The sequence below is a fragment of the Lycorma delicatula genome, chromosome 3, assembly GCF_047948215.1.
Source record: "Lycorma delicatula isolate Av1 chromosome 3, ASM4794821v1, whole genome shotgun sequence".
In the NCBI taxonomy this organism is placed as follows: domain Eukaryota; kingdom Metazoa; phylum Arthropoda; class Insecta; order Hemiptera; family Fulgoridae; genus Lycorma; species Lycorma delicatula.
Genome location: NC_134457.1, coordinates 54,239,615 through 54,266,035, shown reverse-complemented (window position 1 = coordinate 54,266,035; position 26,421 = coordinate 54,239,615). Strand labels below are relative to the sequence as shown.

At 23.9% G+C, this 26,421-nt stretch overlaps 1 long non-coding RNA gene across 4 annotated transcripts in view; it reads right to left on the bottom strand.

The window, feature by feature from the left end:
- LOC142321604 (uncharacterized) overlaps positions 1-26,421 on the bottom strand; it is an 816,200-nt gene that overhangs the window by 369,422 nt on the left and 420,357 nt on the right. The window contains exon 4 of one of the 4 annotated variants that reach the window (XR_012755670.1): positions 8,506-8,701. The exons of 1 other annotated variant lie outside the window; for it this stretch is intronic. This is a non-coding gene — a long non-coding RNA (uncharacterized LOC142321604). Of the gene's footprint in view, positions 1-8,505; positions 8,702-23,726; positions 23,951-26,421 lie in introns of those variants that run through there. 2 more of the 4 variants (XR_012755673.1, XR_012755671.1) reach the window with 2 other exon arrangements.

The following is a 26,421-nucleotide window of genomic DNA, read 5'->3' as shown; positions in this document are numbered from 1 at the left end:
TGAATCTCTCTGATACTAAGGAAATATAAATTAATTCTGACTTATATATCATATAGTTTTTTAATAATATTTCTTCTTACGGCAACTTATGGGTTTCAAACCAGTAATCATTTACAAACGATACTAAAATAACTTAGAAATAATACTGTAAAACTGTTTCCTTGATTTCTTGGTCGAGTAAAATTTCTTCTTCCTGGAACTCTTCTACAAAAGACTATCATCTAGAACACTAATAAGGTCTCTGTTCATTTAATTACACAAAAAAATATTGCTTTCCTATTATTAATTAATTTTATTTTTTACAAAAGTTGTTTTATCATGTTTGTAAATTCGTTTTACAAAAAATATTCTCATTTTATAACACAGCCGTTCATAAAATCTTTTATAGGCATGAGTAAATCCACATTTCAATCTTCATAATTTTTTATAGAATTTCTTGACTAAATCATTAATCTACTCCATGCAAAATAGCTGAAAATACGTACTATTTTAATTCTGAATTGGCTTTTGGTTAATAATTTGTTGCAAACCCCGGCAACAGGGTTCTAAATTCTCCACTGACAAACAATGATAATGCGGCTATGAATTTTGCACCAAAGTACATGGTAAATGTTACGAAAAAACTAATTTGTGTTTGTTATCGATAACTTATCATTACATCTAGACGGACGGTAAAAATAATATAAAATAGAAAAATTTTTAGATTTAACTGAAAAATTAAAATAGATGTGGTTTATTTATAATTGGCTTATAATTGTGTTGCTCTTTCCATTTTGTCTAAGAGGTATTCTCCAAAATCAAAAAAACTGTTGTTAGTATATTCGATTTTACCCGAAGGTGTAAATTTTGAAGAATTTATCATACAAAATTTTACTACCTAACAAACAGAATTTCGCTTACAACCGTAAAAAAATGAAAACATATTCATCAAATCAAATATAATTATTCTACTAATTACCTTTACAGCAAAATATAATAAATTTGATTCTGAATCGGCAGTGATCATGGTATTAATGTATTCAGATGTATTAATGTGATTCAGTAATCAGTACTTAATTAAATTATCTGAAACAAAAGTCGGTATTTCTATATTATTATGAAATAAAAATTAATAAATTTTACAAATTTCATTACGATTTTACGATGTATAGATTAATAAAATTTAACTTAGCGATATGATTTTCTCTACTTCTTGAAATACTGTCGTTTAACTTTTACAAAATATAATCAAGTTTTACGTTTGAATAAAATTTTTATATTCCCTGTATAGTAGTACTGTAACTGAATTCTGATTATTCATTCTAACAAAAATGACAAATATATATATATACATATATACGTTTATATATATATTTTTTTATGAATTATTATGAAATATAAGAAGTCATATTATTTTTAATATGAATTTTTCTTATACAAGCTATATTCTAAAGTAACTTATATATTACTAAAAAAAATGTAGATTTTTATTAAAAATTTTTGTTCTGGATTTTTATATATTTATAACGCATATATATTTTTAATAATTTAGGAGAAATAATTTAATCCAATTATCAATTTATATCTGAGCTTTATTTTATTAATGTTTCCTTTAATGCTTTGTATATAATGATATATCGTTTTTCTACACAACTATAATGCACTTTATGTATAAATATATAAAAAAAATTATTATCCTGAAATTTATACTTACTTTTAAATCATATAACTTAGTAAAATTTAATAAATTTTAGTGAAATTTGAATTTTAACGTAAAAAATATCAGAATTAGACTGTTATTTAAAAAAAATTTATCTGTCAATCATTCGAAAATTTAGGTATAAAAACTAACAAATTAAAAGTTATTTAATCAAATAAAAATACAACGTAATAATTAGCTATACAAAAAGTTATCTAGGAAACACGAATGTAGAGTGTATAAGATTTTGCCGAAGCTTGACCTTGACTAGAAGAGTGTGCGGTTTCTATATAAAAAAAGAAAACGTTTTCAATTATTTGCAGTATATTAAAATATAAGTCTACGTAAGTTTGTTTTTTATGCATTTTTCTTATTTTAATTAAATATTAATTAAATTACAATATATATTAATGCTTAATTAATATTTTTAATTTTTAATTAACCTTATTAATGTTTTTAATTCTTGATTTACTTATTTCGAATAACTAAAATATTAAATAGTTGGGTATATATTGGACATAATTTTCAAAAATTTCTTGTAAGGATCAGTTTTCATTTTAAAGAGAGAAATTTTATAAACTGGAGAAAACCATATAACTCATTTCGCTGAACGTTTAAAACTTCAACGGAGTTCTAATTAAGCACAATTCTAATTTGAGAAAAGATATTAGATTTCTTATAAACCTAAAAATGAAAAGAAATTATTACTTACACACATATATATATATATATATATATATATATATATATATATATGTGTGTGTATGTATATATATGTGTGTATATATATATGTGTGTATATATATATATATATATATATATATATATATATATATAGCCTATATATTATTTCTTGACAAAACATCCAAAGTTAATTTCTAATGACGATAAAAAAAATAAAATAATTCTTTATTTTATTTTTATCCATATTTTACTATTAAAGATATTTTTGTATGTAGAGCAGTTAAGTCTATGGGATAAAGACCCAGGGTTTATGGGACAAGTTTATGGGATAAAGATCAGGTTTTCTAGTTCTTTGAGATTATCTCCAAGTGAATCCCAACTATATATTTTAAAATATAGAGAATGGAATTTAATACAATCAGGTGGGCAGGGAAAGATTTTAACACATTCTTTGGACGGAAACTTAGCACATTGTACAACGTTTAAAGATTGTTTTTACAAAAGATTTTTCTATTACGATAGGTAAAGTGTTACATTTTCAAAGAACGCTCAAGTAAATCTATTTCATAGAATGGAATAAATATTTTTTTTTATAAGTCGTTATAATTATAAAATATTATAAATAAATTATAAAGTATTTCCTAAGGCATGAACTTGGAAATAAAGACTTTTGTTGTAGAGATTTCACATTCAAATATATATGTATGTTTGCCAAGCAGATAAAAGTCCAAGATCAAGCTTCAAGCAAAATCTTATGAACTATAATTTTCAACTCTAAACATACATAAAATAACATTCATTCTTATTTTCTCATCACCATGTTTTTCTTTTTGGATGTTGTACACTTCCGTTTGTGTCTGCGTGCGCGGTAGTGTGTATGTGTCCGTGTGAACTCATTCAAATTATAGTTTCTGAATAACACATTATATAATAATAATAATGTGGTACTTCTATTGTTATTATTACTAACGTTTTAGCTTATTTCATTCAAAAATAAACAGTTTTAATTTTTATTATAATTATTAAAAATATCTTATTATACTTCACTGAAAATTAAAAAGCAAAAGTTATAAAGATATAATAGTTTTCTGATGTATATAAATTACAAAATAATTATTATTGAAAATACGGAATAACTTAATTATTTTCTAATATATATATATATATATATATATATATATATATATATATACACGCAGTTTGTATATAATTCCTTTTAATGTATATATCGATTCCTCTTTTTTCAGTTAAAATTGTATGGTAACTCTGAAACTGCAATAATTCTGCTGCTTATATTTCCCGTCTTAATAAATATTGTACAGTAGTTATTAGCAGTTTGTTTGTAACCTGTTCTCCATGAATGACAATCTAAAACTTTAACTGTGTGTTTCCATTTACCGTAACTGTTTATATTATAATTACTGTATTCTATTCATACAATAAATACTGTATCTTAATATACTTTACTGCATTTTAGCAGTAAAATTAATATTAATAATAATCATTAAAATATTATAATTTGTTGATTCAGCAATACTTGACATTTTAGATATTAGTTCTTTTGATCAGTTATAAATTAGTAAATTTTTTTAAGTTTGTGTTAGTTTCTTGCCACAATAAATGATAAAAATAATAAATATCATAACTTTAAATATATAAATAAGTATAATAATAATTTATTATTAAAATCTAAAGGCTAAATAAAGTAACGATAACTTTTCCAACATAAATCTATTAGCAGAAATATTTCGTTTTAAATATTTATTTGTGAATAATCACTCTATAATGTATTCTTAATGGTTTTAATTAAAAAAAGTCTTGTAAAAACATTAAAAAAATATATATATACATAATTAACCTGAAAACATTTATTTAAAAATAATACATATTGATTCTATTTCAGAAATATTTATCCGCCATTTGTTGTTGGAGCAAGAATGGGCAAGAATATATAAAATAAGTGGTGCTTATTTCCAATAAATAATATAAAATTAATACTGTAAATATTTAATATATATTTAAATAAGTGAAATGTAATTATATCTTACATAGTATGTTTTAGTAGGCGATTTAATATTTCATTTCAAAGCCAAACGAAAGATTAAACTTATCAACAACAATTACAAAGTTAAAACTGCAAATCTATAAATAACGGTTTTACAGAAATAAAATAATTTAAAACTTAAAGTCATATAAATGTCTGTTAATTTAAAGAATTACAAAAAGCTTTCATGTATTAATAATAAACTCTGCTAAATTTTACAGGTTCTCAAAATAGATATAATTGTGATTTTTTCCCCAATTATCCCAGTAATAAAATCGAGAAAATGAAGCATTATCAGTATATATCCAAACGATGACTACAAATTAAATTCAAATGGTAATGAATGTTTTTCATAAAGGAAAATATGTAATTTTTTATGTTAGCATTTAAAATAACAATTCTTTAAGTAATCTATTTAACAAACATTAAATGTCACACATTCTGATAGGTTTATAAGAATCTTTTTATTACCGTTCAGTTAACTTTAAAAGGATAAAATTTAAAAGGTAAAAAAAAGCAGAAAATTATACCAGATAAAGAAGTTAATACCCACAGCAAAGTAAAAATTTAATTATTGAATTTCACAATTAATTTAAAAATTTTAATGCATAAAAAATTTACTTTTAAAAAATACCACTATAAAATGAAGAATATACAACGTACAATTAATAAAGGCAAATAAGCGAATCTTTTCTACTTTTTTAATTATTATCATATAACTAAAAATATCTTTATTTGATTCAATATTTGTTTAAACTATACTAGGAAGATATTAAACATAAAATAAAAAAATTAATTCGACACGTATGCATTTTAAAACTTCTTTAGCAATCAAAAGATCTTATTTTCAGATACAATTTCTTTTTAAATGGTAAATTATTGAAAATTAAAAAAAAAAGTTGATTTAAATCTATATTAATTTTAAAAAAATTCCTCTTTAGTATAATAAACATAAAAAAACATCTCTACAACTGTACGAGCCAAAATTGTAATTTTAATGAATAAGACGAAAAATAAAGTTTTTAAAATATTAAATTATAGAATAACTTGCCTTTAATAGTATGTACATTTTAAATAAATGTTTCCAGATTAATTTAAAACTTATATTTCAGATTTAAATTACAAAAATATCAAAAACGTAACACGCTCAATCGGTTATAAACGACCAGAGAAATAATATAGCGAACCATAATTTAAAAATTCACTTAAAGAACTTACTTTAATCCGGTTTAAAATAATATTTACTAAACATATGATGCAAATTAATGGTTAAAACTTCTTCTTAATGATCTCAAGATTTTTTAAAAAAATTCTATAGATATACAATTTTTTTACTGGTAACAAATTGAGATACTTAAAAAATCTAAATTATTATAATTCATGATAATTGTTTACCTCTACAAAAGAATGGTGTAAATATTATTTGTGAATCTCATGTGTGTAGATGTTATAGCTTTCATAACTCCTCAAATATTACTAAAGAATGCCTTTAGACTTGTAAACACTGTTTTATATACTTTTTTTTTTTTTTGTGAAAGGAGAATAAAATATATAAGAAATAATGATTTACCTCAGTTGTTACATCTGTATTACAGTTGTTTTATGTACTTTCGAAGTCAATTTTCATTCAAGATCTGTTGACCTCCATATCCAAAGAATTTACTTTCGTATTTTCAAATTAGTGAAACAAAAATGTTTTTAAAGACTTTACAGAAACTTTAAATAAAATAATAAATAATATTGTATATATATATATATATATATATATACAAATATTTTATTTTAAATATTATTAACATTAATTATATTAAGGAATTATTATTATTCTTATAAAAAATTTGAATTTATTTCTACTAATAGTACTGTTCCAATGAGTTATAATTTTTTTAATTTATAATCAATTAACGTGGTATAATTTCCTTTTCTAATTAGTTTACTAATTATTTGAATATATATAAAAAATAAATTAAAGTATATAAAGTAAATTAAATAAAGTTTATAAATACACATGACGAATCTTATCATTATTTGTTGTAATATTTAAATAGTCGAAGTTGTCTTTTCCAACGGAGGCTGAGTGTTCGCACTGCAGTGCCCGTGGGTACACTCTTGGGGGCCGTGGCTGCAGGGCCGGCGCCCGGAAATGAATTCCGTCGTCTTCACTTTTGGGATGAATTTAGGGTTGGAACAGCCCCGTCCAGAAGGGGTGGGCCGCTTAGGTGTCCCACCCTCGACGATTGGGCGGGGACTTCGGCGTGGCTTCGGATTTTTGGGGGGTAAACTAAGAACGTAGTCCCGGTGGGGAATCCCTCCGGGAGTTTCTCACTAGAGGCAAGACGTGAAGACCGCAGTTCCGGTGGGACTCCACCATTGCCATTGAAGACCTCCGGTCTTCAGTGGCATATCACCTCATCATTAAAGCATGACACAAAAACCAAAAAACCAAGTCTCGGCTGCCTGAGGGGAACATTAGTTCTCGACGAGGCAGTTTGAGGCGAAGGCAACCCCTGGAGCTGTGTTAAGGCTTAATTGTGTGTCCGGCTCCAAGGAAGGGATAAGAAATGATGCACTCAAAAAAAAAAATTGTTTTGTATTTTTATTTATGTCAATATATCTATATATATATATATATAACCAAAAATCATTTTATTTAATTGCAAAAATCTATAATTGTTTTAAATAAATTTATAAATGAATTATTACTTTTTTTAAATAAAAAAAATGTTTTTTTTATTTTTATTATTAAAAAAGGTATTAAAATTATTCGATATATTATTTCTGATTTTTTTACAATTTTTAAGTTAAAATTTGAGAAATAATTAATAAATTACAAAATTAATCAATATCCGTGTGAAATAAATCATATTGACAAAACTAAAATTATTTTATTGTTTTTTATGCTTTAAAAACATTTTACTTGTAAATAGAGTTTTGTTTTAGAAACAAAAGTTTAAAATATTTTTCTAACGGATATATATCTAAACTGGTTTCACCCAATTTTGATACTAGTAAGGATGAAGATGCAGTCAGGTTAATTGTGGTAGGGGTATTGAGGATTATTCAGGATTTTAACGTTTAAAGCATACGTTGCAAAAACCATATCAACTTCATAAAAGTTGTATTACAACTTTATTCACGATGGATACATCTTTTATTTACACTTAATATTTTGAGGCATTCCTAAGCAAATATCACTATAACAAAGAACCTTTCTTAAACTAGAAAAAAATGTGTTGAGGATAAATAAACAACACGAAAAGTAAAATAAATTTAAAATGCTGAAATTTTTAAATTTTAGTATCGATGAAAAAATTTGATATTTTATTTGTTAGTATTGCTGTAAAAACTCATTTTTTTATAATTTTATCTGAAAAATGTAAACTACTCATAAAAACATTACCGCTTATCTGAAAATCTCTTTTAAATAAATTTCTTCTATTTAAACTGCAATAATCTTGTAATTTTACAGCTTATATATGTTATATTCTGTATTTTTTTTTTTTTTAATATCATTAATACTACAAATAAAAAATATTGAACAGGTTGGCCTATTTTAAAAAAATAGGCAATATTCACTAATACTTTATAAGTTATATAAATGTATGTTCTTTATTATTTATGATTGTATTATAAACAATAGTTTAAAAAAAATCTGATATTTAATATTGTCGCTGTACAGTCATGTTATTATTATTATGTAAACCTTGTGCCTCACATCACATTGATATTTATTATTATCATTATTATTATTAATATTAATTATAATTACATTATAGACCTTTTTACGTTTTTATTAATTGTTATTTACATTAGAAACATTATATTTATTTGTGAATAATTTAAAAAAAATATATACTTTATTAAATGTTTTGTAGAATTAAATCTCTATTTATAATATTTTTTAACGTATCTAAATAATTTTATAATTATTATTATAGCGAATTAAACTTTAATAAACATTAAATGATTTACTCAGTATTTTAATATTAATCATTATATTTGACATTCCCCACTCGTGATAAATATTAATAAAGATGCTATAAATTAATTATTTTATTTAAAAATGTTAAATTAAAATTTTAAATAATTAATTGAAAAATTAAATACCTAAATTAAACTAAAAAATTTCTAATTATAAAAATATTATCTTTTTAAAATTTATTTCATTGTAATATTGCAATATATTAATTTATAATAATTTTGTCGGTTTATTTTTAGTTGTCAGTTGAAATTTTTTTTCCGGACAGCCAGAAATCTTATCTTGATGTGAAAGACCATCACCAAAAAGCCTGCAACTTAAAAGAAATTTCTGCTTTCGGTAAGTTTATCGGAATTCTTTTAAAAACATATTTTAAAACTTTACCTAAACCTGTTATTTTCTACTTTAATATTCTTGTATTTATTATATACTACCATTTAAAACCTTTAACTTACTTATTTTTATATTAAAAATTATTACGTTAAACTCAAAATATCATTTATTTAAATAAATATATATATATATATATATATATATATATATATTAGATAAATTACACATTATATAAACTCAGTCATATTATCTGCTTTATAAAAAAAAAAATGTATTTAGGGTGGGTAGAACTTATTTTGAATAAATATGTAATGATATAATATGAGATTTATCAATAACTAATTGCTTAGTAAAACCGAAAATAATATATAGAAAAATCAATGGCGCTTAAAAGAGAAATTTTCAGGCTAAAAAATTTATCATTATAAAATACATTATAAATATTACTTAATATTTATTGGCATATGCTTTTGGCATATGCTGAAAAAACTTTATAAAGACAAACTACTTTTAAAAGACTCACAAAATGTAGATAAATAAAAATTAAAACTTATCTTTTATTAAAAATTCTTACTTTAAAAATATTAAAACTTACCAGTTGGCTGAAATAATATATATATATATATTTTTTGTCTGTGGGCGAAAAACGCCTGGGCGTTTGTCAAAACGAAAATCTATTGACTGCGATGTTTTATACTTTTTTAGATGAGGCATTTTTTTAAAAAATCAGTTTAATTTTACACAGTGGCTGTCAACTTTTTATGCATGACTTTTTAAAGTATTGAACATGACTACTTAAGGGGCTTGTTAAATTCAGACTATATAAGAATAATTGACGTTAATTTGCTTTTTAAGTATAACTTCACTTATTGATACTACTAGCTGCAGAGGCGAGCCGTAGGCCGCAGCTAGGGCCTCCGGACGGGTTGACCTGACGGGCGGCGTCTCGAAATTGGATTATTAGGTGTCCAAAATTGATTACCTCTTGTGTAAAAATATGTTTTTTTTTAATGATGAAAATCGATAACGAACGTTAAATTAGAAATTTATTTCTAATTTAACTTCCGTTATAATTGATACCAACGAATCGGGACATTCCGGTACCAGCTTTTTGGTTATACTTTATTATTTTATGAAGAAAAACAATCACATAAATAAAAAAATATATTAAATATATACATTTTGCATATACCTATATATAATAACATAACAAGTATACACCTGACCCTGACCACCCATGACACATGTACAAACGAATCGGGATTTTCCACTAGTGATCGGTACATTCCGGTGCTAAGCTTACGGGGACGGACACACACATACACAGACCCACATAGAAATTGCTCTTTAGTAGGGTAGGATTATAGTAGTATTGTATTACTACTCTAATATTTTCTGGTGTTTCAACAATTCTTTTTATCTTCAGCTAGGATCCTGTATTTTTCGATCCTCTCACTCCAAGTAAATTCGACATTACAAATATTTTGAAACGTTTTATTTATTATTTATCTATAACCTTTATTAATTTATCTTTATTAAATATATAAATTCGATAATTAAATGAAATATATGGTATAATGTGGTTACACATAACCAATAATTAATTTAATTTTTTTTTCTTTAAATTATACCGTAAAGCCAATATTATAAATTATTTTCATTTTTGCAGTTTCTAGCTGATATTTTCCTGAAACAGATTCGTCAATCGTACCCGTATAACTAATATTTATTGATAACGTTTATATTAAATTTTCTTATAAATTTGAATCCGAAATATAAACCTTCATTGAACCAACTGGAATTAAGGCAATATCTGATCGGCGGTATTGCAAACCAGTCACTATATAACATGATTTTTGAGCATACAGATATAGTCAACAATCCTGTCTTAACTAGAGGTAAAAAATTCAGATGTGAAGTATTGATTTTATAAAGCAACATTCTTTAGTTTTTTAATTCAGTTACTAATAAAGTAAATATTTTTTTTATTATCCCATGAGGTAACTGAAAATACTGAATTTTAATTTTATGTAATTATTAATTTAAATTATGCAATATTGTTTACGGTGATAAAGTGGAAAATTAAAAAAAAAATAATAATAATTAGAATAGAAATTAAACAAAGCCACTGTTCGTTTCAGCTATGACCATTTATTTTTCAGTTAAGAAAATTTAAATAAATAGTATTATCATTTATTTAAAGATATAATAAAATATTTTGAATCTTATAAAGTGTTTACTGTAAACATAACGTAACTGGTGCTGTATTTTCATCATTGATTCCCGTTTTAAATATTATTTTTAAAATAATTATTAGATCTCTTTTCAGTCCAACAGTTATTCTGTAAAAAAAAATTCTTAACATTCAATCTATATTCACACACACTGATTCACATTAAATATTCAGCTGTTTTATATTTTTTAAATTTAGTACATAAAATACTTTATTCTTAATTAATAAAAACACCCTTAAAATTGATAAAACAATAATAACTTGCTTTTAGATATTACAGAATATTATAATGTAATTATTTATATACATTGCGATTATTAACTAAAGTATTATAATAACAATAATTATGTATGTCCATTAGATATTATAAACTACAGTTATTTTTATAAAATAATGAAATTATTATTAGATTACAGTGCCGTTTATTTACCTCATTCTTTTTACTCCGTTAATACATTTATTTAAATTACCTAATGAATTAAAAATTAAATTATAATTGCGACAATATAATAAACTTCATAATAATTATACAAATAAATTTTTCTTTTTTATAAATAAATATTTTTAAAAAATTTGAATACGAATTAAAATAATTATATTAATTATATATTTATATATTATAGGTTTAATAATGTTATATTTTCAATTTAAAACATCATAATAATAAATAAATAATATAAATTATTATTAACACGTATGGTGAATGTCATTATGAAACTGTAATTATTTTTAATAAAATTATATTGTACTTGATTACTTAAAAAATTAAATTAACTTTAGAGTTATTAAAACTAAGATTAAGATAAATAATAATAATAATATTTATATTAAATTATTTATTAAGATGTTCTACAACTTTTCCACTAGACGTAAATAAAATAATAATTAAAAAAGAACTAGATAATGTATTATAATAATAATTATAATTTATAATATTATGATGTAAATTTAAGATTGTGATATATGTAGTTTTGTCTTTATTAAATTATCGATTGATTATATTATTAGGGTTAAGTACGAACTGAGGTTGTGAGGCATTGTTCTTAAAAACAAAAATTAAGAAAAAAAATATATAAATAATAATAATAATAATGATTAATAATAAATGAAACACGCTCATTTAAGTGTTACATAAAATTATTCAGTTTATTATTATTATTAAACCTTGTATTATCATTAATTATTATTGTTATCATCATTCATCATTATCATCGTTATTACATTTATTATTAAGGTACCTTCATATGTATCATTACCCGTGAACGGTTTTGTTAAAATTATTACGAGTAATATAGTCAAATATAATATGACTTTATTCTCGATTTCCTGTAATCGATAAAATTTATTATTACTGTTATAATTATCATAATTATTAATTCTGCTTAAGAATCTTTATTATTAAAATTGAATAAAAGAAAGTGTGTTTGACAGTTTGTTAACGTAAAAGAGTATTAATAATAATAAATGAAAAAATAATACTTTACCGACATAGAAACCAACAGCCTATATCCCCCCTTCAGAACTACATCTTCCTTTAAATAAAATTTAAAGGAAAACTATATCTCAAGTGTAATTTTGTGCGATTGAGTTTATTATTATTAATTAAATATAATTTATGATAATATATATGTATACCTCCTATACATATATATAAATATATAAATAATATTAAAAAAATAAATTGTTGCTCATAGTGTTAGTAAGATTACAGACGTCATATTTATTTGTGAAAAAAAAGTATGGAATGAATGAAATTTTAATAAAATATTGTTACAATAAAATAATACGTTGACTAAATTATTTATAAATATCGCATTTATACCCTATTATTAAAATAAAGATATTAGATTCTGTATGAAAAGATATGAGGGATTGTCTAAAATTTACTGAGGAAAACGACTACATTTCTATAACTGCTTTATCTAATAGTTCAACGTTAACCGTCAGAATACATCTTATATGTTCTAAATTAATATAATTTATTATTTATATCAATATTCAATGATCTGAAAGATAAAAGTATAATTCACTCTTCAGATTTACACTTGTGCGTGAAAAATGTACATGATTTAAAAGAGGTTTAAGATTTACGTTAATTTTAATTCTTATTCCATGAATTTCTTTATATTTTATTAGATATAAAGGTAGGTAATTCATTACAGTCATAATTTCCACTGACGATTTTTTATTTTAATATTGTATAGAATTATTTTTATAAAAAATTGTTTTTTTAAGATATCAACTTCTATTACCGTTGTGTGATGTAGGAAAACATAATTTAATGTAATAATGTCGGTTTCTTATTACCAGAAACGCATGAAGTAAAATTTCTAATAAGAAGAGACGTAAAATAATAGAAAGTTATAAAAATAAATTATTTTTGTAGATTAAGTATGTGATAAATTTCACTTCACAAAAACAGTGAAAACATATTATAATTTAAAACATAACTTGAAGATTTGGTATAATTTTTACAGTATAATTTTTTTATGGTTAATTAATAAAAAATAAAACAAAAAATAGCTAGTAAGAAGTAGAGAAAAACAATAATTTTACCTAATTTTTTCCTTGACAAACAACTTTGAAGTTAGAACTCGCCGTTGTGAATAATTCAAGCTTTCAATCGTGCTTTCTATCTTTGTGTTTTATCTTTTGAAAAATATCTTAATTTTATTATATTTTTATTTATTATTTGCGGTAATATGTCATTCTTACATTTTATCGTATTAAAGTATAATTTAAACTGCTTTTAGTCTGAAAAAAGTAAAATTACTTTTTTCTAGGTTCTGATTTTAAAACTAACAATACATCCATCAGTTGTTAATTAACAATAATAAAATTTATTTTACTTCTAATTCAGCATTATCAATTCGTTGAATTAATATAATATTAGTATATTATATTATTTCAAATGTGTCACGTAAAATATTTTTTTTTTTTTTTTTTTTTTTTTTTTGTTTGGGGGCGAAAAACGCCAGTACGTTATCATCGCCCGGAATTTTATTTAATAAAAAGGTAAAATAACACTAAAAAAATAAAACTGAATAAGGTTTAAAATTAATATAAATTATATAATAAAAAATTTAAAACTAAATTAAAACAAAAGTTAAAAAAGTGAAATAAAACTCAAAACTATTATCCCAGACGGAATCTTTAAAATATAAAAGCTAAAATAATAGAAAAAGGAAACTATATAAAACTTAACGAATTCCGATAGGGAGTGCAAAAGGCTCTCTACTTGGATAATAAAATTAAAGACATAGAACCAAAAAATCAAAATTGAAAGTAAGGGAAAAAAATTAACAAAAACTCTTCTAGAATAAAAAATATTCATGACAATATAACATTTTTTTCAGTAACCTAGTACTAAAATAGTACGTAAAATAGATAGTGATATTATAAATTAGATTAACACTGCAACACAGTTAAAGAATTGATTTATTAAACCTCCAAAAGTACTTTCGCGAACCACTCGCATCATCAGACGGTGACGTTATGGTGATGTTATGATTAAATAAACATATGAAAATATAAATAATTTTTTGAGTATAATTTATTTACTGGACTTACACGGGCAGCTGATATAAAAAAATTAAAGAGAGAACTTGTGTATGAGTGTCGAACACTTTTTCCTCCGCAATATTTGCGCTGATTTTGTAATAAAATATCTGTACTACGCTTTAATCGAAAGCAGATTGCAATACGGCTTAAAGATATGGGATGGTACTTACCACAGTTTAATGCATCCCTTGACCGTGGGACAAAATATATAACCAGGAAAATATCAAAGAAATCTCGTCTTGTTTTCGTTACCGATTTTTCGACAGTGGAACTTACTACCCTTAAGATACCTATATTTTTACAAGGTCTTAAAAACCTTTTTTTATCAAAAATGGACAAAAACAACAACTTATCATCTCTCGGGAAATTCATACCATCAAGACCAAATAAAGAGACATTTCGTAGGTTTTACCTTTACATAGCTCCTCGACTTTACAACACTATACCCGATGAAATAAAGAACTTTATTTATACAAAATTTAAATCTAGTATTAAACGATGGCTTTTAGGTAAACATAACGTGGAATATTTATTTATTTAAGCTGAAATGATGTGCCTTCTCTATACAGATATATATTCTATTTTTTTCAAATTCAAATATTTTATGGACATATTAAATGCTGCGTTAATCGATATGATATTATAAATTAGATTAACACTGCAACACAGTTAAAGAATTGATTTATTAAACCTCCAAAAGTACTTTCGCGAACCACTCGCATCATCAGACGGTGACGTTATGGTGATGTTATGATTAAATGAACATATGAAAATATAAATAATTTTTTGAGTATAATTTATTGTATCTTTAATCAAAATATCGTCTTCAAAAAGTCTTTTTGTTTATTGCAACACTCTGAAAATTAAATTTTTTTACATGCCAATTTATTGCGACCATGGTTAGATTCCTTGTGTATATTGGTGTGATTTATGGTTGGTTTCCTACAAACGGCTGTTTCAATAATGTTGTTTTCGTTTATTTCAATTTCAATGTCTAAAGATGTATTTTTCTGTTAATTTTCATTTCAAACGTGAATTTTAAGTCATTAGTATAGTTATTAAGAATACTTAAATAGTGTTCGTCATTTGTAGTTAGATTGTACGACCAATATATCGTCCGCATATCTAATCCACAATATTTGATGCTTATTCAAAATATTAATTGCAATGTTTTCAAAACGATGTAAGAAAGTTTCAGACATGATTATGATTGCAGTTATTGTAAACCCATGGGTAACCCTTTTGTCTGCAGTAACAGTTGTCCTCATGTTAACAAAAAAATAAAAATAAATATTTTGCTTTATTTTCTTTTTTATCTACAAACATTTAAACAAATTAAATTTATGTTAGTATTTTGGAGTGTTAAAATACTTGAAACTTCTATTGTTATGCAATTCTGATGGTATAAATAGGTTGGATGTTAATTCTTATTGTAAGTAATGATTATTATTTCATTTACTTTTGTCATAGGCAGCATAGTGCCTTTATGTTATATTAAAATGTTTTTTTTATTAATTTAAAATAATGTGATGGTAACATCCGTACAGGTTTTTTATCAGGAGTACCTAATTTCTCTTCACCTTTGAAAGAAACTGTAACCATAAATTGTGTCAGAATTAGATATATCAGAAACCAATAATGTTACTACTTTTTAAGTTCAATTAACAATTAAGTCAATATAAGAATTTTTTTGTAAGAAAATATAATGTAGCTATGAAATTTTTTATAAAAGAGGAGAGGAGAAATAAAGAATAAATAAATAAGACTTCTTGTAAATTACCACGAGTAGCGGTTAGATTATTTTGCTACATTTTTAAAATAATTTAACAACGATGTTCACTACAAGAACGTAAGTAGAAAATGAAATAACTTTGCGTTTGATATAAAATTTTGATATTAATTAAATAAAAAATATTAACATGTTGTTGAAAGCAAATAATGTATATTATATTTGATCAAATTGTGAGATGAAAAATCAAAATAAGCTGTTCTTCATGTTGATTACACAGCGAAAGTTAAGTAAGTTAATTAAGAGGAATAAAAAAATATATATATATGTGTGTGTGTGTGTGTGTGTGTGTGTGTGTGTTTTGTTAATAGCTGAATTCCGTTCCTACGGTAAAAAATTCTACCATAAAATAACAATGAAAATTCACGAATAACTTTTCCAATATTTTATTGTATTTCTATTAATTTCAAGTAATAATCATACAACTAATTGCCTTATTATTTAATAAAATTATTGAAATAAGATATAAATACATAATTTTATGTTATATATAAATAAAGTAGTCAGAAATTTGTCACTAGTTTTTTGGTATCTTTGAAAGAGTAGTGAATTTCCATAATCAAGAAAAAAAGTTACATTATGAAATACCGAAGCAATATATTTATTTATTTTTTTTATTTTTTTTTTTTATTTTGAATGAAGTATTCGAATACATTACCAAAGAGTGAAGAAGAATTGTACGCAATGACTTGTTGAAAAAAAAATGAAACAATGAAAAGTGTAAAATGTGGCGTAATGAAAAATATGTACTTGATTATAAAATGTAATATTCAACTGTGACTTTCCATCTGTATAGACTGAGGCGTGAATTGAATCACATTTATGACCTAGGATGAGTAACCGGATTTCATATTATAAAAACACAGAAAAACTGCTGTTATATTTGAATAAAATCTAGAGGAATGGCAAGAAAAAGTATAGACGGAATGGAATGAAACAGAATGATTACCAATTACAACCACATATGAAAATAGGTAGAGTAAGAAAGTAAAATTGTGTTAAAGGACACATTACAGTAACGAAAAGAGTCAGGTAAACCACATCCGTAGAATAAAGTTTTATTTTTTTTACAATAAGTTATATTTTTGTTTTTATATTTCTTTTTTTATGAAATCGAATTATAGATTGTAAGTACAATTATGGTTTAGAAAAATTTTTACGCAATCAATTTAATTATAATTTTGTTCCTTAAACCTCCTCCATAATATTCTTTATTATCTGAAGAGTTTGAATTATTGCAATGATTAGCGCTGATAAATATATACTCATTATTAATTAATAAAAAATATTAGATTAATTATTTAAGAGAGTCAAAATAAATTCTTGATACCACTACTATAATGTTTAAAATTAATTTTAAAAAAATTAATAAAACATAAAGAGAAACATATACAGAAATAATTCTATCATGTATTATTTATTAAATATTACGTATTTACAATATCAGTTTCTCATTCATTCGCTCAATAACTCATTACATTACAGCCCAAATCTACAGACATGAATAAAATTATTTTGCAGGTTTCTTCTCAGATCCTCGGAACTTAAAAGCAATGAAAATATAATTTAAACTGAATAAGGACAAATGTTAAATTTCTAGTTCTAAACAGTAAAAAAGTATAAATCAGAATTTTATTTTATTTAAATTACTATTACAATAGAATAATTATGGAAAATTAAATACATAGGTTAAAAAGTCATTTCGTCTCCTTGTAAAATATCCGTATTTCTTACCGAATTTGATAAAGATGAAATTTGTCATACTTTTAAATTCAGCTACTTTAAAAGAAAAAAAAAAGTATTATAGTTAAAACTAAATCTGGTAATTAGCTCTAAGTATGATTTTAAAAAGGTTTTTTATATATATAAAAGGTATTTTATATATATATAAAATACACAGTTATACAGTTACATACAATTTTTTTTTTTAAGATGATCATCAAAATTTTAGATAGATAATGTTCTTTTAAAAGGCTGATGTGGATTTTTCATAGGTAACACTGTTTTGCCTATTCCAGAGAAAACCCTTCTATTAGTTTAGCCACACTAATAGCCGAAGACCAATTAGGTCAACAAGCGGTTTCATAATTTAAAAAAAAATAAATGTTTTCCTCAGATACTAATAATAATAATGTAGTAATACTATATTTTTAATATTTATTGTGAGATATTCAACTCAATCCTGGACTTATTAGAAACTTATAAACTTTATAAACACTATGACGTAAAAGAAATGGTTTTGAATATTTTGTAGCTTCATAGCGAGAGGAGAATCTATTTCCCATTTGAGTATAATATACCTGTAACTAGATATGATCCTTTAATGTATTTGAATGAATAATACAAGATTATGCATAAGTGTATATAAATGCTTTTAATGGTTCCATAAATGATACATTGTTAAAGAATATATATTATATTTTGTAAGGCTGGAAGAAGACTGCCTCAATGTAGTGCGAAGCCGGCTTATATAGTGTGTACAACAGAACCGCTAAATCGTTAGGAGCCGAGTGCATCCGAAAGAAGCCGTTGAACCCTAAGGAGTTGACTGCAGCCGACAGTAGGCGAGTGCATCCGAAAGGAGCTGTGTGAACTGTACGATGCCGAGTGCAGACGACAGGAGCCGAATGCAAACTGATAGAAAGACTATTAAATAAATTCTTAAATAAATTTTTAATAACATGCACTGAGTCCGAACAAAGACTTATGGCCAAATATATTTCTACTGTCAGAGCAACTTCCTCGAAAGTAAGATCAAAATGTAAGAAATCCAGATATGAATATAATTTTAATAATCTAATATAATGTACAGAAAGTTTTGCTTACTAATATCTTCTGGCAATTTATTTTTGTTAGTATAACTAAATGATATATTTCTAATTTCACACTATTAATTGATGCGATTATATATTTTTATTTATTAAATATAGTATTTAGAAAATAGGATTTATTTAAATTTTGTTTACCGTTTTCATTTAAACTGTATTCAGCAAACTCTACAATTTAACGGATGTTACGGTTATCCACACTTCATAAGAGATTTTATATCTCACTTTTTAGATAATCACATACGATTTTTTAGATTTTTTAATGGAAAGTCTACTTTAATTTTGGTAGTTATTATAATTTGACGCATTAAAAACCAAAAGATACATTATTATTTTTTTTTATTATTATTATTTATTTTGATTATTTTTTTTTATTACTAATTCACCATAATATTTTTCAAATTTTAATACGAATTTTTCACTCTCAGTTATTTATTTATTTCTGGTAATTTTGAGATGTTAATATCAGTTTGTTTAAAACAAAATTTATTATTAATAAACATTTTAAAATTATATTACGAGTATAATACTTATATATAATTTATATATATATCCATTAATATTTATATTTCATTTAAGAGAAAATAGTTTCACTTATAATTGTGGCGTTATTACGTATACCTTAATTTCCAGCGATAATTTCTTAAACTTCTATTGCTTATCTATTATAAAATACGAGAATTATGATGTAATATAATAGAATACAACACTTGTAATACATTTAATAAACTTTCTGCATGAATTGTTTAAAGTTATTTATAAGATAAACAGGAAGCGATAAAAAATATATCTTATTAAAAATCTAATTTCCAAGTTTCATTATAAAAAAATGTTTTTATGATTACAATTAGTTACGACTAATAAAGCGTTTAAGTTTTAAATACTCAGATATTTTACATTTCTTTTTTTTTAAGATAAATTATCTTGCAGTTTATAGGATATCAATTATAAATACTGGACTATACGTAATAATTCGTAAATTGATTTGAATTGGAGGGGCACTGCAGTAACGGTATCTGCGGATTATGTCAAAAAACGAAATGTAATCATAGTGATGTGATTTCTTTTCTGTGTATATATTTCTTGTACTATAAATCAATTTACTAATATTTTGTTCGAGTCACGTTGTAATCAATACAGGTATTAATTTCTTTGTATTTGATTTTCCATTATGGTAAATATTTCTCTATTAGACATTTTTGATAATACTTCTGTTTCCAGTCTTCTGCTTCATAAATGATACTCATTACAAATGATATATATATATATATATATATATATATATATATATATTTCATAAAATTTAGAGACAAACCTTAATGATGATGCTTATTTTTTATTTTTAGAAAATTTAATTATCTAAAATATAATCACACCATCCCGACCCAAGATTCTAATTTCTGAATATCTAATTAGTAATATCTTCAAGGAAGCCCTCCTTTTCTTCATGACATTACTACTGATATAGAGGATTACCTTTACTATAAATTATTCAAATTTTTATTTCTATATTGCTTATCATTTTGTTTTAACTAAGTTTTTTCATATCATACATATTTTTATTGTATATAAATTAATTTGAGGGTTCTAATCGAAAATAAAATTTGGTTTTATATATTTATTTTTTATTATTGTTATAACTTAATTTAATTTACGAATTCTAGACAATTATTAAAAAATAAAATCTATTCAGTGCATGAAAAAAAATAGAGAAGTGGAAATTAGAATAAATTTTGTGCAAATAATTGAAGTATCTTACAATTTAACTTTTTAATATGAAATTACAGAATAGAAAAAAATAGGGATAGATTAATAAATAAACGAAGTAAAAATCTTATTACAGTTCTTAACTTAATTTTATCACAAAACATCATTTTGGTCTTGTGTAATCCTTTTTTACATTACTAGAAAAATTAATGACAAAATAGAAATTATTTCAAAATATTATTTCGTATTAAACAGATATACATACATACATATATATACTTTTCTTTTTTACCAAAATTAAAATTAGGTGATCACAACAGAATATAATAATTACTTTAATGAAACTTTTCGTAACTATCAAAGTAAAAATGTACGTACCCTAAACGTCCGTTTTAAAGCCCCTTAAAATTAAGATTTTTTTCTTATTCTGGGTCGCAAAAAATATTTTTACGTTTTAGTTAAATATCACTATCAGGAATTTTAATATGAACTTACATCTCTCCAATTATCTATCGATATATTTGTAAAGTACTTGGATTTCGTAATACTCTTAACAAATATCATAAACAAACTAAAAAAAACGAAAAAACATATTTATTTATTAAATACAAAATATACAAAAAACACATTTTTGTATAAGTATATACAAATCATTAAAATATTTCTAAACATTTTCATATAAAGCAAATAGTTTACTGGAAAAAAATAAAAACTTCTACACACACTCACACACAAATATATATATATATATATATATATATATATATATATATGTTTAATTAATATATACACATATATCAAGGTATAAAATGTATAAGAATATAAAAAAGTTCAGATCTAGTTTAGATGATATAAAAATGTAATATATAAAATCATAAACGACTAATTAAGATGAAAATTAAAATGTTATTTTTAATTACAATTACTTATAATAAGTGATGTAGGTCCTGCATAAAATTTTCAATACTATTCATTTTTAATAAATCTTGCTGTAATTTTTTTCATAATTAATCACAACTTAAAAAAAAATAATATAATTTAATAATAAAACTATTTTTTCATTAAATCATTTAATAATGATTTATATGTTTAATGTTTATAATTTAATAATGATTTTTTACTGGAAACAGTAAAAAATACAAAATTAATTTAATTTGAAAATGATAACAAAATTAATACTTTGATGATGCTTAATAAGCTGTTAAAACATCAGATAACAATAATAATAATACCAGTAACAGTCATATTTGTCTTCTGCAGTATTTCAGATATTCCTAATTTCAATTATTTTATCATTTCTAGAGAAGTGAATGTATCAGATGAGTACGATGTGGGTACATTGTCTCTCCTTTGTAACACCACTTCTGACTTTCTATTTTTTTAAATATGTAACTATCTCTCTTCCTATTCTTACTACAAAATATAATCAGAAATTTTGTATAAATATAAACTGAATATAAATAAACTGTCTATACGCATTTATGTATATACTCATGTACACTCTACAAAAGTAGCGTTAATTTATATTTCAAATAGCGCTACCGTTCTTAAAATAAGATAGTGTATACAATATTCTAAAGATTATTAAATAATTTATTTTATTTACGAACTTGTATCAAATATTTTCCCTTTCGAGTTTCATGAAAAATTTTTAATTTTGATAGTACATACTAAGAAATAAAGATTAATACATTTTCGTATTCTTCTATAAATAAAATAAAAGAGATGTAAAAATTAAGTAGTACAAAAAGCCAGAAAATTTAAAATAATGGATATTTATTTTCACGATTGCCAAACTCATTCTGGTGGGCACATTAATAATTAATTTGCATTACAAATTGTACTACCAATTTATCATCTTAAAGTTAACTGACCTTTTAATTTTTACTTCTGCTTAAGTACAGAGTGTGACGTACAGGGCAAACATCTTATTCAGTTATCGAAAACATTCAGGTCATAATGTTATAATTTTAAAAAGAAAGTTCAATTATTACCCAAGCTAATTATTACTAACAATCTCGAACCGAAGAGCATACCGTGTTCATCTGTGAGACGTATGTAAAATGAATTTATATAACGACATAGAGAAATTGAAATTATCTTTTACCGTTAAAAACACAGTAGAAAATATTAGAAAAAATCCAGTCGCTTTACAAAACTTTTATTTTCAATCGCAACACATAAGACAGAACACGGTATACATGTTTTAACTTTTGGTTTTATAGCCGTCACCTGTAAGCTACGTTTCTCAATCTCTTAGAGACTCTAACGTAAGTTAAAACAAGTTTCAGAAACAAAAAAACTTTTGTTTTACAGAAAATTTTTCTGAAACGTGTATAGGCTAAAATAACTGAAAATAAAACTTTTATACAAAAATAAAACAGAATTAAAAATTTCGCTCTGATAAGTAAAGAAAAAATTACGTTTTCAATTCTTCTTTAATTTCCTTCCAACTTTTGGAAGACGGCTCTTAATTAAAAACAATTACAGACAGCAATCTAACTCTTAACTAAAAAAACTCTCTTTTAATAGCAAACGTGTAAAAAAAAGAACGGAAAAAAGTTTTCTTTTAAAAAGTTTTAAAATTATTTTAACAAATACTTTGCTTAATTTATTGTACAATTTGCAAATTATTCAACAATTTTTTTTTCTGGATAAACACAAAAAAAAAACGTGAAACATATCTAATCGATATGGACAATTATTAATTTTTTTATTATACATTCAAAATATAATTCCCATTATATTTAATTTTTATTTTTTTGTTTTTATAAGTTTTGCTTAACATATTTAAGTTAACTGGGTAAAATCTACAATAGGATCATAACAGAAATTTCATTTACAAATTAAGCAGCGAATTATTGAAATAACATTTGGATTAGTAAAGCTTGATCTGATCATACATATAAAAAAAAAATGTATACACGTACAATTAAATTTAAGAACTTCCTGCTTCTGTTAATTTTAGTATGCAAATAAATCATACTTATTTATTTAGGTAGCGTCCTGGCATTTCGTGCGTAGGTCCCAGGTTCGAATCACGATCATGCGTGTTATCTTTTCATACGTTCCAATTTCCACGGGGCTAATGACCATATTTGTTGATGCCCGGTTCTTTCATAACAAAAAAAAAGAAATAAATCGACATAATGCGATTGATTAATTTTTTCTTGCTAAAAATTAAATAAAAGTGTACAATAATAGCTTAATCATATTCATGTTTTTATCGTCGTTAATTTCAACCCTTATTTCAATAAAAATATATTTTGTTAATAGTTTGGCCTTCGTCGGTAAGATTCCACAGATATACCAACTATGTTTTAGGTTTAAAAAATTCTCAAAACTACTTGATTAGATTTTATTATATTGAATCTTGTAATCAAATGATTTCATGATATTCATGATAGATTATTTGATTTTTTTATCAATTTCCCTGATTATCGATACTCTATTTATTGTGGAATCAATAATATACTTGAGTTTATTTTTACTTTCTTGTACAAAGCAGAGGAGTATTGTATTTGCAAAAGTTTCCGGTTTTCAGATGCCAATAAAAATATCCATTTTAACCATCCCTGAATCCATTTTGACTAGTTTCGGCGTAATTTCTGTACGTTCGTACGTATGTATAACTCAAAAACGGTTAGCCGTAGAATGTTGAAATTTTGGATTTAGGACTGTCGTAACATCTACTTGTGAACCTACTCTTTTGATTGCAATCAACTGAACTAAAAGTGTCCAAAAAAGCCCAAAATCCAAACAATTTGATTTGGAAAAATAAGAGGTACTTATTTTCATTGGTTCCAGTATAATCCAAACAAAATGTTAATTAATGAAATATTTGGATCTTAAAAGACGGCACATCGGTTCAAATCCGACTTCATATACATATATTTTTTAACTTTTTTTTCTAATTTAAATATATTGATTTATTAGTAATTATTAACCTCTGATTGTAAAAAAAAAATACAACTAATAACAATAAAAATAAAAAATATGAAAAAATCAGAAGTTATTAGTGAAATAAAATGTTATATATACTTTTCGTTTTAATTAAAAAATTTTAACAGATGTTAATAATTATTAATAAATAAACATATTTAAATTAAAAAAAGTTAAAAAAAATATATCTATATGAAGTTGGATTCGAATCGCTGTGTGCACGGTTACGAATCCGACACGTTCTCACTTACACTACGTAACTACTAGAGCGACACGAAACACTATTAATATATTAACTAATATAAAATGTTGATACGGACACCACAAAAAAGATGTGAGCAATGTGGTGTTCGCCAGAATGCAATTGTGTAACTGTCCACTTTATGTAATTTAACAGGCGTACAAGAAAGTCATGTGTGTCCACATACGATTTTTATTATACACCTGGACATTACGATTGTAGGATATTCTTTAGAAATTTCTTTGCGCGAAAGAGACTTATACACTTATTTACCTCAAAAATTCATTTACTGATGAATTGTAAGTGGTAATAACTATTCGATTATAAATAAATAAAAAACTATATTATTACAAGTGAACTACATTCGTAAAAATTCTGTTTATTTTTACTGAACGTAAGTTAAGTATTTTCCACTTCTACATACGCCTTCGTTAGCGTGTGTAAAGAAATTGTATTATCATAATACAGTTCAGTTTGTAATTCAATTAATTTGAAAAGTGCCATTAAAAGGCTAAATAACATTACACATCTAATGAACAAGAAGGATGAATGCTGTGAAATCTGTAACATAATTCACCCGAAAGTAAGTCCCGTGACTTAACTTTTAAACTTTCTTTTTTAATATTTATAAAGATAAAATTAAAAAGACTAACAAAAAAATCTAAAATTTTTCTTAAAAAACAAAGATTCGCTTAGAAAAAATGTTTAAACTATTAAAAAATGAAAATCCACCTTACCAGGAAAAAATTATTTCTTCAAAGATTGAATCAGAAAAATTCCTGTCGGTTCTACAATATGAAAATCGGTTCTAATTAAACTTTATATGCTACACAATTATATAAAAATAATGATTTAAGTTTACTTGCGATATACTGCTTAACGGCGGTTCTGGTCGCCCCGAGGGTGCTAAACTAATAATAAATAATCGAGACAGGTAGAAAAAGAAAATGTATTGATAACTTGTATTTTTAATTTCATGTTCTTTGAGAATTTTATATCAAATTTTAATATTGGGGCCCTTTTCACCCCATAAGTGTTGTTTTGTTTTGTTTTAATGTGTCTGTGTAGCTTGTGCTTTTAAATAAAATGTAAGGGCCCTTTACACCCTTACATATGACGATCCTGATGGTGATACTAATTTCTTTCTAAGAACGTGACGAGGGCTAATGACCTTAGTAGTCGATACCCGTAAAAATAAAAAAAAAAACAAAAAAATAAATAAAAGGAAATATGTTGACTATAAATAAATAATCTTTATTTTTATTTGTACGATACATAATTAGAGATTTTATTAATTTTTACTCTATTCAACAATAAGTATATATTATTATTTATGAAGAACAGTTTGTTAGAATTGTTCTGTATACCTAATATTAATCTGTGATCTTCAAAATTAATAGTC